A 14,318-nucleotide genomic window follows, 5' to 3' on the forward strand; every position below is an offset into this window, starting at 1 on the left:
TGTAATCATACAACTGGCTGACAAAACTCAGAAGCAAGCTGAAGGGGTAGTTGAGAATGTGCTGGTGAAAGTGGGAAATTATTTTTTCCCCACAGACTTTGTCATTTTGGACATGGAGGAAAGCTACCTACACCCCATCATTCTGGGGAGGCCATTTCTAGCCACTGCTAGAGCACTCATAGATGTAGAACAAGGAGAGCTAATTTTGAGAATACATGATGAACAGCTCATTTTCAATGTTTTCAAACCTGCATCTGAGCCTGAACCAGAACATGAAAAACCTAAGGATGAGAGTAGCCATCTGTGCTTGGAGGAAAGCAATCCGGCAGCTGAAACTCTGAAACAGCCCTTGGAAAGCAAACAAGAATTGCAAGAGTTAAAGCCACAAGAATCAATAGAAACAGACCAGAAGGATCCTCCCAGCATAAGGGTCAATGAAGAAAGCTTCAAGAGAAAGGGAAGAATTGTAAAGAAATTGCCAAGAGGGTGGAGAAACAAGAAAATTCCCACTGAAGGTTTCTCTCCGGGAGATAAAGTGATATCAAGTCATTATCTGCCAATCCCACCTGGCCTCAAAACAATTCCTTCCCAGCGCCCTCAAGTGTTCACAATCAGGAAAGTTCTTTCTATGGAACATTTAGAGGTCATGAAGGAATCAAGTGGGGACGTTTGCATAGTGAGAGGAGAAGACGTCAAGCACTACAATCCACCCTAACAAGGGACAACCGTCAAGCTAGTGACGTTAAAGAAGCGCTTCATGGGAGGCAACCCATGTTTTTAGTATCCTTAATCTTTAGTGCTTTGCTTTACATCTAATAAAGCATGGTTTCTTATGCATGAACTTGAATCCTCAGGACAACTATTGATAAAGTGCACTAAACTTTGCATGTAAATTACAATTGGTCTCTAAGTTTGGTGTGCCTGAAGGCACTCCCAAATCTTACTCAAATTGGATTCCATCTTTCATTCAAGGTGCACGACCAAACATTAAGTTTGGTGTTCCTTTTGAACACAGTTTATGAAAAGCAAGAAGTTCCTCTGGATTTCAAATTTCATGACAAGTATACCATTCGCATGTTTTAATACTTTGGTTTCAATTACTTAGGGTAGTAACTTTGTTTAGAATCAAAGAGCCAAAGTGACTGTGATTTATTAGAATTATGCACATTCATTAAGGACAACCAAGATGGATTTCATGTCATTAGGAGACTTTACCAAACACTAAGTTTGGTGTCCAATAATAAGTGTGCATATATACAAAAGTCACGGCTATAAGCTCATGAAGTCAATCATTGATTTACATGTGCAAGTACTATTCATCATTCACATGGACCGAAAAATGATAGCAAACTTGTTTGTTTGTGCAGGTACAAAAGAAAAGACATAAATGGAGGAAAAAGACAAAGGGAGGTACGGTGCTTGGTCTAAAAGAAAATTCACAAGTCTTTGAAACTAACACATGGGAAAAGGAAGTTCTGCAAGAAAAGATAGCTACATGTACAACCTAATGCACCCAGAATACTTCCAAGAAAATGAAAAGCAATTCGTCCTTCTCCCTAATTCATATATTTACCATCAAGCCACCCTTCACAAATCACCCTAATCGTCCATTTTGCACTTACGGGCACTATAAAGAACCACTTGGGGAACGAGTTCAACACCACCAAATCTCCTTCATGCACATTTCCTTCATCATAGCATAAACTATCTCTTGCCGAAAACAACCTCCCCACACTTCCAACAACACTTCTTGCTTCACCTTGTCAACTTTAGCTTGTCACTTACCAAAACTAAAGAACCAATGGCAGCTTCATCTAGCCACAAAAGAAGAAAAGACAAGCAACCAATGGAGGAAAACAGGGAATTCGATGCATGGAGATACAGATCAGTTTTCCATGAGATTCAAGCCGAATGGATGAGACCTAAAACGGTACTAGCTGAGGTTCCCTTTGACCTTGAAAAGGATGAGTTCCCAGGTGTTTGGGAAAAGATCAAAAAGAGGAAGTGGGAGCTCCTGACTAAGCCAGTCACTAAAATCAACATTAACCTGGTGAAAGAGTTTTATGCAAATGCAGTAAGGGAGGATCCAACCAAGAAACCCACATACAAAAGCTATGTGAGAGGGGTGGAAGTTGACTTCAGTCCCAAAGCAATCATGAAAACTCTTGGCCTGAAAAACATACATTTCAGCCAAGCAAGTTATGAAGAAAGGATGATAGGAGAACCTGACTATACAACTATTGCTGAAGACCTTTGTGCCATCAGAGCTGAATGGGTGAGAAAAACAAGAGGGGCTCCAAGAGTCTTGAGAAGGGGAGACCTAACACCTGAAGCTAAAGGGTGGTATGCAATAGTTAGGAGATCCATCCTACCCACTGCAAACTCTTCAGAAATAGTCCCTAAAAGAGCCATTTTGCTTCATTGCATTATGGTGGGAGGGGAGATCAAAGTTCATAAACTCATTGCTGAACAGATACAAGAGTTTAGTGAGAAAAGTGACCCTGAATCTTGGCTCCACTTCCCTAGCACCATCATTAGACTATGCATCGATGCCCGAGTACCACTTGAAGATGAAAGACCTAATTGGCTATATCCGGGATTGGCCATAACTGCGCACAGAATGACTCTTGGCCCAACTCCTCCAAGACATACAAAAAGAAGAAATGAAGAAGGGCAACAAGCGGAAGAAGAGCAAGAAGCTGAACAAGAAGGACAGGAAGGAGAAGATAGAGAAGAAGAACAAGAAGAGCAAGCAATTCCAGAAAGAAGACAACGAACTCCTAGAGACCCCATGGATATGAGCAGAATGTAGGAAATCATGGAAGGAATGTCTCAACAATACATGAGGTCTCAGGAGAGACAAGAGGACTTTCACCTAAAAATGATGGATATGCAAAGAAACTTTGAATCAAGATTCTTAGATCTGCAAAGGGAACAGAATTTACACTTACAGGAATCCTTCAGCCACATATGCCAACACCAAGATGCCAATGTCCTGGCAATCAAGGAAGCCACCACTTTACAGAATGCAAGATACTCAGTCCAAGCTGATTACAACATCAGTTCGCAAATCAAGCTTAACTACATAGGGGAACATCTACACAAAATGGACCCAGCATTCCCAGCTTTTGATGAGTATTTCAAAGGAAGGAAAGAAGGAGAAATAAACAAGGCAATGATCCTTGAAAAAGGAGTGGAAGAAACAATGAAAAAAGCTGGATTCTGGAAAAAGCTCATGAGAAAAGACAAAGGAAGCACAAGTGGTCAAAAAGAGGCAGGAAGCAAGAAGAAGCAGGATCCTAAGAATTAAGAAGAACCAAGCAATAAATAAGAGGTGGTCTCGTTCCTTAATAATCAAATGATAATTGGTGAATTGTCTTTATGAGCTTTCTTTCATTATGAGTCATTTAAGTTTTAATGTGAAGTCTCTAGTATGTGTGTATGTTATTTGCTTTGAATAAAGTGAATGCCTAGATGTTTGGATATAACTTCACCTTCTTAAACAAATGCTTGCCATGCTTGTTCTGTTTCCAAAAATAAAAGAAAAGTTTGAACAAAAGTGGCTTGGCTCAATTAGTGACAAATCAAGTAGAATTAAGTGGTGGTATGCATGCTTGATTGTTTAAGTCAGATCACTGGAAATAGAGTGTAGAATTACCATTTTTTATGTAGAAATTGAAAACTGTCTATGGATCTTGATGAATAAATGTCTTTGGCCATGAAAAAGAAAGAAAAAGAAGAAGAAAAAGCCACTGAAAAAGGCAACCAAAAAGCAGAAAAATTGAGAAAATAAGCTAGGCACCAATGGTTTGAACTTCTGAGACAAATGCCTGTGGTGTTTATGTATTAAGGATATGCTTGGATGAATAGGTTCTGAGGAGTGTTTCAACACTCGGTAACTTGGGTTAACTAACCCGGGATTATCAACCAAAAGTCCATTATCAAGAGCAACCTAAACACAAAACATTTAGTCACACAAAGAGGTGCTGGGCACCAATGTCTCAAGAAGAAATGTGAACTAAAATGCCTAAAGTGGATATGTGTAGTGCACTGATAAGAAAAAGAAAATGCCAAAGGCTTGTGCAACACATGACACTAAGCAAACAAGGAGCAAAGTAGCTCTAAGAAAAAGAAAAGAAAAACAAAGAAGAGAAAAGTGCCAAAGACATAAGAATAACAAGAGGCCATAGCAGTGTTTGATGGATGCAATGAAAAAGTGATAATCTTACCTGATAAGTATGAAAAAAGTGATGCTGCAACTTTCTGCATAAAACCCTTCTGATGAACTTCAAATGCTTGCTAATATAGCCAATGTAATTGCTTTCTGTTTCATACTTTCTTCTCAAATAACTCAGGACTTGCTTAGGGACAAGCAAGTATTAAGTTTGGTGTTGTGATGCCAAGGCATCTTAGGCTAGTTTCACTAGCATTTTTCTGTTAGTTTTAGTTGTTTTATGCATTTTCTTGAGCTTAAAGTAACCAAAAATGGTTAAATGAAGAACAAAGCAATGAACCATCCAAACAGTATGATTTTAATGCAAATTCCATGAGTTTTAGTTATATTACTTGAATGCTATGAATGGAAGATTTCTCATGAAATTTTGCAAGACTTTGATGCAATTGTTTGGATGATTTCAGGGAAGAAGAGGCTAAGCAAGGAAGCAACAAAATCAATAAAGGAAGCTTGAATATCATATGTGGAGTTTAAGTTCCAGTTTAAGCCTAAACTGGAGCTTAAACGCCAGAATCAGGAAGGCTAAGAAATGCTGGAATTGAAGTTTAACCTCCAGTTTAACCTTAAACTGGAGGTTAAACGCCAGAATGAAAGACTCACCAAAGAAGCATTTCCACGTTTAACCTCCAGTTTAACCTTAAACTGGAGGTTAAACGCCAGAATGAGAATGCCACTCAGGAAAGAGTTCCACGTTTAACCTCCAGTTTAACCTTAAACTGGAGGTTAAACGCCAGAATGGGAAAAGCACCAGGGAGCCATTTCCACGTTTAAGCTCCAGTTTGACCTCAAACTGGAGCTTAAACGTGTTCGACCAAGTTTTCTCCTCCAGGGTTGCTCTCTCCATTTCCACGTTTAAGCTCCAGTTTGACCTCAAACTGGAGCTTAAACGTGTTCGACACCTCCAGGGCTACCATTCTAAGCTTCCACGTTTAACCTCCAGTTTAACCTTAAACTGGAGGTTAAACGTGTTCGACCTCCAGGATGCCTCCTTCCATTTCCACGTTTAACCTCCAGTTTAACCTTAAACTGGAGGTTAAACGTGTTCGACCTCCAGGGCTGCCCTTCCTATATCCACGTTTAAGCTTCAGTTTAACCTTAAACTGAAGCTTAAACGTGTTCGACTACATGACTCTCCAGGGCTGCCTTCTTCCATTTCCACGTTTAAGCTTCAGTTTAACCTTAAACTGAAGCTTAAACGTGCTTCTACAAAAGGCCTCACTGGAAGTGTCTGGCGTTTAAGCTGCAGTTTAAGCTTAAACTGCAACTTAAACGCCACTCTTGGAGAAGGTTTCTGGGCCAAAAATATTGCGGTTTAAGTTAGTCTTTGAGCACAAACATTAACTTAAACTTACTCTGGTATGAAACCCAATTGAATATCATGGTTTATGGGATTGGGCCTGAAGGATTGATGAGTTTGAAATTTCAATTTATTGAGTCATGTGTCATCATTTGATTATCACTAAGTTAGCTCAATGAATGTTATAGAATTTGGATCAACAGCCTCATCAAGATTATGGATCATAAACCCAAGGCAAAAGGAAAGCAGGGAGAGGCCTCAAAGCCCAAGAAACACAACAGAAGCTCAATATAGAAAGTGTATAAATAGGATAGAATTTAAGTGAAGACGGGGGGACTTTTGGAACTTTTACCTTTTCATTTTTAGCTAGTTTTCATATCTTTGTAGTTGAATTCAGAGCTATGACTCACTAAACCCCTTTCATTGGGTTAGGGAGCTCTATTGTAATTCAATGAATCAATAATAGTTTATCTTCTTCTTCAATCTTTTCTCTTGAATTTTGTTAGAAAGCTTCTCGTTCTAATTCCATTGGGTAGTTGTCTTGGGAAAGAAACTACCCATAATTGGAATCCTTCGGAACCTTGGGAAAGGAATGGAGGATTCATGCTAGAGAAGCTTTCTCACAGTGAATTGGATTGGGGTTTGGATGGATATTGTGACATGTAATCCTACCAAATTGTGGTTCATGAAACTGTGTGGTATAATCAGTGATCGAGCATCATCTCTTCTTATGAACATTTAAACCAAGGGATTGGGAATTTGTTTGTTTTTAGAGAGAATTGGTGAGCCAAGGGATTGGGATCCAATCATATAAGATTGCCAAGCAAAATTTAATGAACGCATTGGTTGAGGAAGAGATATACATGTTTTGATTCGGAGATCTCAATATCTCCTAACACCCAATGAATTCCCCATTTCTGATTTCCAATTTCTCTTTACATTCTGCAACTCAATTCTTGCAATCACCCCCATTCCTTTTTAATTTCAGCAATTTACATTCTGCTCTTTAATTCATGCAATTTAAGATTCCGCCATTTCAATTTCTTGTCATTTACTTTTCCTGCCAATTTTACATTCCGCAATTCTCATCTAAATCTTGAATCCGCTCAACTAGAACACACTTCTAATCTGAATTGCTCACTCAACCAATCCTTGTGGGATTCGACCTCACTCTATTGTGAGTTTTTACTTGACGATAACCGGTGCACTTGCTGGAAGGAATTTTGCCGATCGTGCAATTTCCTAAATCGTAGCATAACAAGTTTATGCTCATCACTCGCGCCATTTGGAGTTCTGTAGCTCCAGAAAATCCACTTTGAGTGCAAGGAGGTCAGAATCCAGCAGCATCTGCAGTCCTTCTTCAACCTCTGAATCTGATTTTTGCTCATGTCCCTCAATTTCAGCCAGAAATTACCTGAAATCACAGAAAAAACACACAAACTCATAGTAAAGTCAAGAAATGTGATTTTTATTTAAAAACTAATAAAAATATACTAAAAACTAACTAAATCATACTAAAAACTATGTAAAAACAATGCCAAAAAGCGTATAAATTATCCGCTCATCACAACACCAAACTTAAATTTTTGCTTGTCCCCAAGCAACTGAAAATCAAATAGGATAAAAAGAAGAGAATATACTATAAATTCCAAAATATCAATGAAACTTATCTCTAATCAGATGAGCGGGACTAGTAGCTTTTTGCCTCTTGAATAGTTTTGGAATCTCACTTTATCCATTGAAGTTCAGAATGATTGGCATCTATAGGAACTTAGAATTCAGGTAGTGTTATTGATTCTCCTAGTTCAGTATATTGATTCTTGAACACAGCTACTTTATGAGTCTTGGCCGTGGCCCTAAGCACTTTGTTTTTCAGTATTATCACCGGATACATAAATGCCACAGACACATAACTGGGTGAACCTTTTCAGATTGTGACTCAGCTTTGCTAAAGTCCCCAATTAGAGGTGTCCAGGGTTCTTAAGCTCACTCTTTTTTTGCTTTGGACCTTGACTTTAACTGCTCAGTCTCAAGTTTTCACTTGACACCTTCACGCCACAAGCACATGGTTAGGGACAGCATGGTTTAGCCACTTAGGCCAGGATTTTATTCCTTTAGGCCCTCCTATCCACTGATGCTCAAAGCCTTGGATCCTTTTTATTACCCTTGCCTTTTGGTTTTAAGGGCTATTGGCTTTTTGCTCTTGTCTTTTGGTTTAAAGAGCTTTTGGCTTTTTCTGCTTGCTTTTTCTTTTTTTCTTTTCTTCTCTTTTTTTCGCTATTTTTTTCTCTTTTTTTTTGCAAGCTTTTGTATTCACTGCTTTTTCTTGCTTCAAGAATCATTTTTATGATTTTTCAGATTATCAAATAATATTTCTCCTTTTCATCATTCTTTCAAGAGCCAACATATTTAACATTCATGAACAATAATATCAAAAGACATATGCACTGTTCAAGCATTCATTCAGAAAACAAAAAGTATTGTCACCACATCAAAATAATTAAAATAATTTCAAGGATGAATTCGAAATCATGTACTTCTTGTTCTTTTGTTTTTAGAACATTTTTCATTTAAGAAAGGTGATGGATTCATAGGACATTCATAACTTTAAGGCATAGACACTTAGACACTAGTGATCATATAGTAAAGACACAAACATAAATAAAACATAAAGCTCAAAAATCGAAAAACAGTAAAATAAATAGACAAGGAGATTAAGGAATGAGTCCACCTTAGTGAGGGTGGCGTCTTCCTCTTCTTGAAGAACCAATGGTGCTTTTGAGCTCCTCTATGTCTCTTCCTTGTCTTTGTTGCTCCTCCCTCATAGCTCTTTGATCTTCTCTAATCTCATGGAGAATGATGGAGTGCTCTTGGTGTTCCACCCTTAGTTGTCCCATGTTGGAACTTAATTCTCCTAGGGAGGTGTTGATTTGCTCCCAATAGTTTTGTGGAGGAAAGTGCATCCCTTGAGGCATCTCAGGGATTTCATGGTGGGGAATTTCCTCATGCTCTTGTTGAGGTCCATGATCTCTTATTTGTTCCATCCTTTTCTTAGTGATGGGCTTGTCCTCTTCAATGAGGATGTCTCCCTCTATGTCAATTCCAGCTGAATTGCATATGTGGCAAATGAGGTGAGGAAAGGCTAACCTTGCCCAAGTGGAGGACTTGTCAGCCACCTTGTAAAGTTCTTGAGGTATAATTTCATGAACTTCCACCTCCTCTCCAATCATGATACAATGGATCATGATGGCCCTGTCTATAGTAACTTCAGACCGGTTACTAGTAGGAATGATTGAGCGTTGAATGAACTCTAGCCATCCCCTAGCCACTGGTTTGAGGTCATGCCTTCTTAGTTGAACTGGCTTACCTCTTGAGTCAATTTTCCATTGAGCTCCTTCCTCACATATGTCTATGAGGACTTGGTCCAACCTTTGATTAAAGTTGACCCTTCTTGTGTAGGGACGTGTGAAAAGAACTGAAGATTGATGGTTTAGAAGTTATAGTAAACTCTCGTTGCAAGTATAGTTACTAAACCAAGCAATCAACCTTTCTTACAAACGTTTTGGTTGTCACAAGTAATAAACACCTAAATAAATTGATAACCGAAGTATTTAAACCTCGGGTCGTCTTCTCAAGGAACTACAGGGAAGTATGTTCTTATTATTGGTTATGAAGATTGTAAATTGGGGTTTTTTAGGATGAGGAACAAGTAATTTAAATTGCAATTGAAATAAGTAAAAGACTGTAAATTAAATAAATAACTGTAAAATAAACTTTTGGCAAGGTATGAAAAATTAGAAGTCCTATCCTAGTTATCCTTATCAATGATGATGAAGATTGAATCTTAATTCTACTCAGTTAGTCTTTACTTAAAGTAAAGAAAGATCCAGTGACTAATTAGTTTGATCTTCAAATCCTAGTTAATCCCTAAGGAAAGATTGGGATTATTGAAGTTCAATTCAATTAGCAAAGATAACAATTATCAATCATGTTTGAGTTTGATAACTCCTGAGTTACTGATTTCTTAGCCAAGACCAAAAGGGGAAAGATAAATCAACTGGAATAAAAATGTCTTCAGATTGGAAACAACAGTAATATAAATAAAAGAAAGCAATCATAAACCGAAATACCTCAATTGACATTAAATTCAAAGAGTAATCTGTAACATAGAAGAATTCATAAACTAAATTGAGAGGACAAGTAATTAAAAAGGAATGTTGAACCTGATAAAAAGAGATAGTCCTGAAAGTGAATAAAATCCTAAATCTAAATCCTAAAAGAGAGAGAAGAGAACCTCTCCCTCAAAACTACATCTAAATCATGAAAAGTAACTAATTGGAGATTCTCCTCTGAATGGATGCATTTCCCCACTTCATAACCTCTGATCTGTGCCTTCTGGACTTGGATTTGGGCCAAAAGGGGCTTCAGAAATCGCTGGGAGCGTTTTCTATACTTTCTTGTTCGTAGCCTCTGTCACGCGTCCGCGTGGGTCACGCGGTTGCGTCAATTGGAGTTTTCCTTGTCACGCGGTTGCTTCAATCATGCGTCCGCGTCATATGCATTTCGCTTAAGGCACGCGATCGCGTCAGTCACGCGGTCGCGTCACTGCCATTTCGCGCTGGCATGCGATCGCGTCGTCCATGCGATCGCGTCACTGCCAGTTTCTTCAAAAACTCCGTTTTATGCTTTTCTTCCATTTTTGTATGTTCCCTTTCCATCCTTTAAGTTATTTCTGCCTTAGAAGATCTGAAACTACTTAACACACGAATCACGGCATCGAATGGAAATAAAGGGTAATTAAAATAATTAGTTTTAAAGCATAGGAAACATATTTTTCACATATATCACATAATAAGGAAGGGAAAGTAAAACCATGCAATTTATATGAATAAGTGAGTGAAGGATTGAATAAATCACTTAAATTAGGCACAAAATATATCATAAAATATGGGTTTATCAACCTCCCCACACTTAAACAATAGCATGTCCTCATGCTAAATCCAAGATAAAGAGTAAGGTAAGGTTGAAGTGGTGGAATCCCATATAATGCAATCTATTCTAAATGCAACTACCTAAATGAATCATGCAATTCTAATTTTTATTCACTTGTATATAAAACTTACATGTAGTTAAATTAATTCACATTCTCAAGGAGTCATATATGCATAGCCAAACCTTAGATAATGATAAAGCACTTTTACAATTGAGATGGGAAAGAAAAAAATATTTTACAAACTTGCAAGACAATTAATAATTTAAGCACAGATATATGTTGATGAGCTATTGAACCCTCACTGAATTTTGTGTTTACTCTCTAGTCGCTCAGTGTTTATTGGGTTAATCACTCTATTCTTCTTTTTATCCTTACTTCCATAACTTTGTTCTTCATCTAACCAATCAATAATTATAGAATATAGGCATACAAAAATCATGAGGTCTTTAATTAAGGTTGTAATGGGGCCAAGGTAAAGGTAAGGGTATATGTATAAGGCTAAGTAAGCTAATAAGTGAATCCTTGATTAGTCTAAGATCTCACCTAACATAAATAACTTGTAAAGCAAAGCTTCTTTACCTATTTTCCCATATTTTTCCCACTTTTTATGTTACATGCTCATATTTAATTTTTATTTATTTTTATCCCATGTGTATTGCTTTTTGGATTTTGGGAATTCTTTTGTATCCCCTTTATTCAAATACTGAAAAAAAATAATAATTTTTTTAATGCACATGGTAATTCAATTATTTGATTTCACATGAGCATGCTTCCCAAAATTTTTATTTTGAATTATTTTATTCTTTTTAACTTTCTACCCTTTGTTTTTATCATCCATGTTCCCAGTAGGTTTCCCTGCTTGCACAACACACAATTTCTATTTTAAGCTAACCAAGGATTCAACTTAGGATTTTTATTTTGTTTTTCTGCTTAAGGCTAGTAATGTGGTTATAAAACTAGGGGGCTAACAAAGGTGATGTAAAAGGTAGGCTAATTTGGGGATAGTGAGCTAGAATCAAACAATGGCCTCAATCACTTTCTTGGTATGTATCTATATTCTACAATCGGACATATAGATTAAAACAAAGTAAAGAAGACCAGAATAAATAAGAAGGGCGGAACACACAGGAATGAAATATTATGGTTTAAGTGTAACCATGCAATTAGGCTCAAAACTCACAGGCTGTGCATTCTCTAACTCAAAAATCATATATCAGTTATATATGTCATGCAAGTAAAAATTAAGAGTTCCCATTATTCTCAATGTAATTCTTAAGGTGGCTCTAAAGTTTTAGTGTTTCTCCTTGATGAAATGTTGTTAACTAACTAACATGCAATGCTATATATACAAGGTGTGGGTTGTTTTTATTCTGCTCAAGTCTCTAGTTTACTTCCTTTTTATTTTTTTTCAATTTAAACTAAGTTATCTTATGCTAAAAAGGGGAAACTATACTAATTAATCCATATTTTCTATAACTAATAAGTTAGAATTGCAATTAAACTAACTAGCTAAAATATGAACTAAGGTGCAAAATGCAGAAATAGAGTAAAAATACATGAAAATAGCAATGTATAAGTACTGAGAAAATAAAAATAAAAATAAAAGAGAAAATACAGAAAAATAGCAAAATAAAATAAAAAGAGTCTGTAGTGGTTCACCAAAAAATATGCCAGAGATGGCGACCTCCCCACACTTAAAATGAAGCATCGTCCCTGATGTTCACTCAAGCAGGGTGTGAAGGGTGTTCATCACTGGAAGGGTGGGTAGCTGGAGTCTCTGTGGTGGTGGTCTGAGGATCTGCCTGCTACAGAGGAACTGCTGACTGAATACAGATCTCTGGGTCTGCAGCCTGAATCTGAGGCGGGTGCAGCCTGCTCTGTGCCTGCCTGCGCAGCCTCTCTCTGTGGATGGGTCTCTGCCTCGTGGTCATCCGCCTCCTCCTCAGATGGCTTGGAGGGGGTGTGAGGCTCGAAGGGGATGTCGCTTCCAGAATGGATCATCAGCTTCAGGTGCTCAGAGCATCGCCTGCTGTGACGCTCAGATCTCTCGTATTGCCGCCGGTTGCAACACTCGATCTGGTCTAACTGCCAAAACAGGCGGTGCACTAAGTGATAAACTGGCTCTGAGGCAGGTGGAGGTGCAGTGGTGGTAGCAGGGGTAGCTGTAGAGGAAAAGGGGCCGGCAGATGGTGTGGCTGTCTCATCAGTAGGAGTGAGGAATGGAGGTCTGTAGCCCAAAGCCAGAAAGTTCCTGCTGTGAGGTATAATTTTCTTGCATTCTGCAGCAGGTGGCTTTTCATCAGCATCCTCCCAAGGCACGTCAGCTCGACAGCCAAGCTGTGTAATCAGATATGGAAAGGGGAGAGTGCCTCGGACGTGGACCCTGGCCATGTAGTACCGAATGAAGTGTGGCAGGTACAGGTCTTTACCCTCCATCACACACCATAGGAGGGTGATCATAGCAGCAGGTAGCTCCGTCTCGTGAGTACTCGGCATAATAAAGTTGCTTAGGATCTGATGCCATAGCGAGCTTCATCATTTAAGTAAATCCGCTTGAATCCTTTAGGCATGGTGGTGTTCTGACCCATGACCAATGGAATAGTCGGGTCAAGGGCGATCCTTGCCTTGACGGTATCCCAGTCAAACTTCATGAAGCGCATGTCCTCCTCAGCCTGTTGATAACCATCTGGCTGATCGGATTTAGGCAGGAGCTTCAGAACATCCTCTATGGCCTCTTTAGTGACCAGTATCTGCTTCCCTCTTAGGTGTACTGCATCTAGGGAAGTTTTGAAGTAATTGCAGTAAAATTTCCTTACCCAAGATGCATTGACCTCAGTCAGGTTTTTCTCCAAGAAGAACCAGCCTCATTGTTTTATCTGATCAGAGGTGTATTGCTGGAGTTCTTCTGGGATCTTCAGAGTCCTCTCCAGGTACAGGTTCCTAGAGTTTGCAAAGCCAGTTGTTGCCTTTCCCTTTCCTTTTCTTTGGGTGTCAGACATCCTGAAAAACAGAAAATCAGGATATAATAAAAATAGGAAAACAAATAGGCAATTAACAAATAAGCACATAGTGGCAAATGAGCAGTGGAGTAAAGAAAATGAGTTAAGTAAATGTGCATTAAGAATTGAATAGGAGGTAAAAGTCCGAGAAGAAAAATGAACAATCCAAAATGTATTAGAATGCATGTTAATTAGGAAAAAAATATCATCATGCCTTGGTTAGAAAGTGAAAGGGAATAGGTAAAAACCAAAAAGAAATTTGTTTGAAAGGTTTGACTGGTTAGGAATGAAAAAAAGAGTTTAGGAAGTTAAAATTAGTGAATTAGTAAAAAGTGGGTTAGAGTAAGTGGCATGATGAGCATTTTCCAAGTAACAAGCATTCTCAATTAGAAGCTATAGTTAACTCATATCCAAACAAGGGAATCAGGTTGATGATGAATCAAAAATTGGAAGCTAAACATCAAAAATGCAGATTATGAACCAGGAAATCAAAAAGAATAAGAAAGCTTGCCCTGGTATTCATGAATGGGTTTGATAAAAGCAGAGTAAAGCAGAGTTCAAAGTGCCAAAACCAAGACATGAATAGAGACAAAACAGTTTACAAAAAATTGGGCAGCATTCCAGCTAAAATTGGATGTTCCCAGAAATTAAACAGTAAGCAGGACAATTCATATGAAACAAAAATATAGCTGCAATTACAGATAAGGAATAGGAACATGGAAAAGCAGTGTAAAGAGCAGCAGGAAATAAGAAATTATAGCATATGAACAAAACTAACAGTAACAGCAGATTTGC

The sequence above is a fragment of the Arachis hypogaea genome, chromosome 12 (genome assembly GCF_003086295.3).
Source record: "Arachis hypogaea cultivar Tifrunner chromosome 12, arahy.Tifrunner.gnm2.J5K5, whole genome shotgun sequence".
Taxonomy (NCBI): domain Eukaryota; kingdom Viridiplantae; phylum Streptophyta; class Magnoliopsida; order Fabales; family Fabaceae; genus Arachis; species Arachis hypogaea.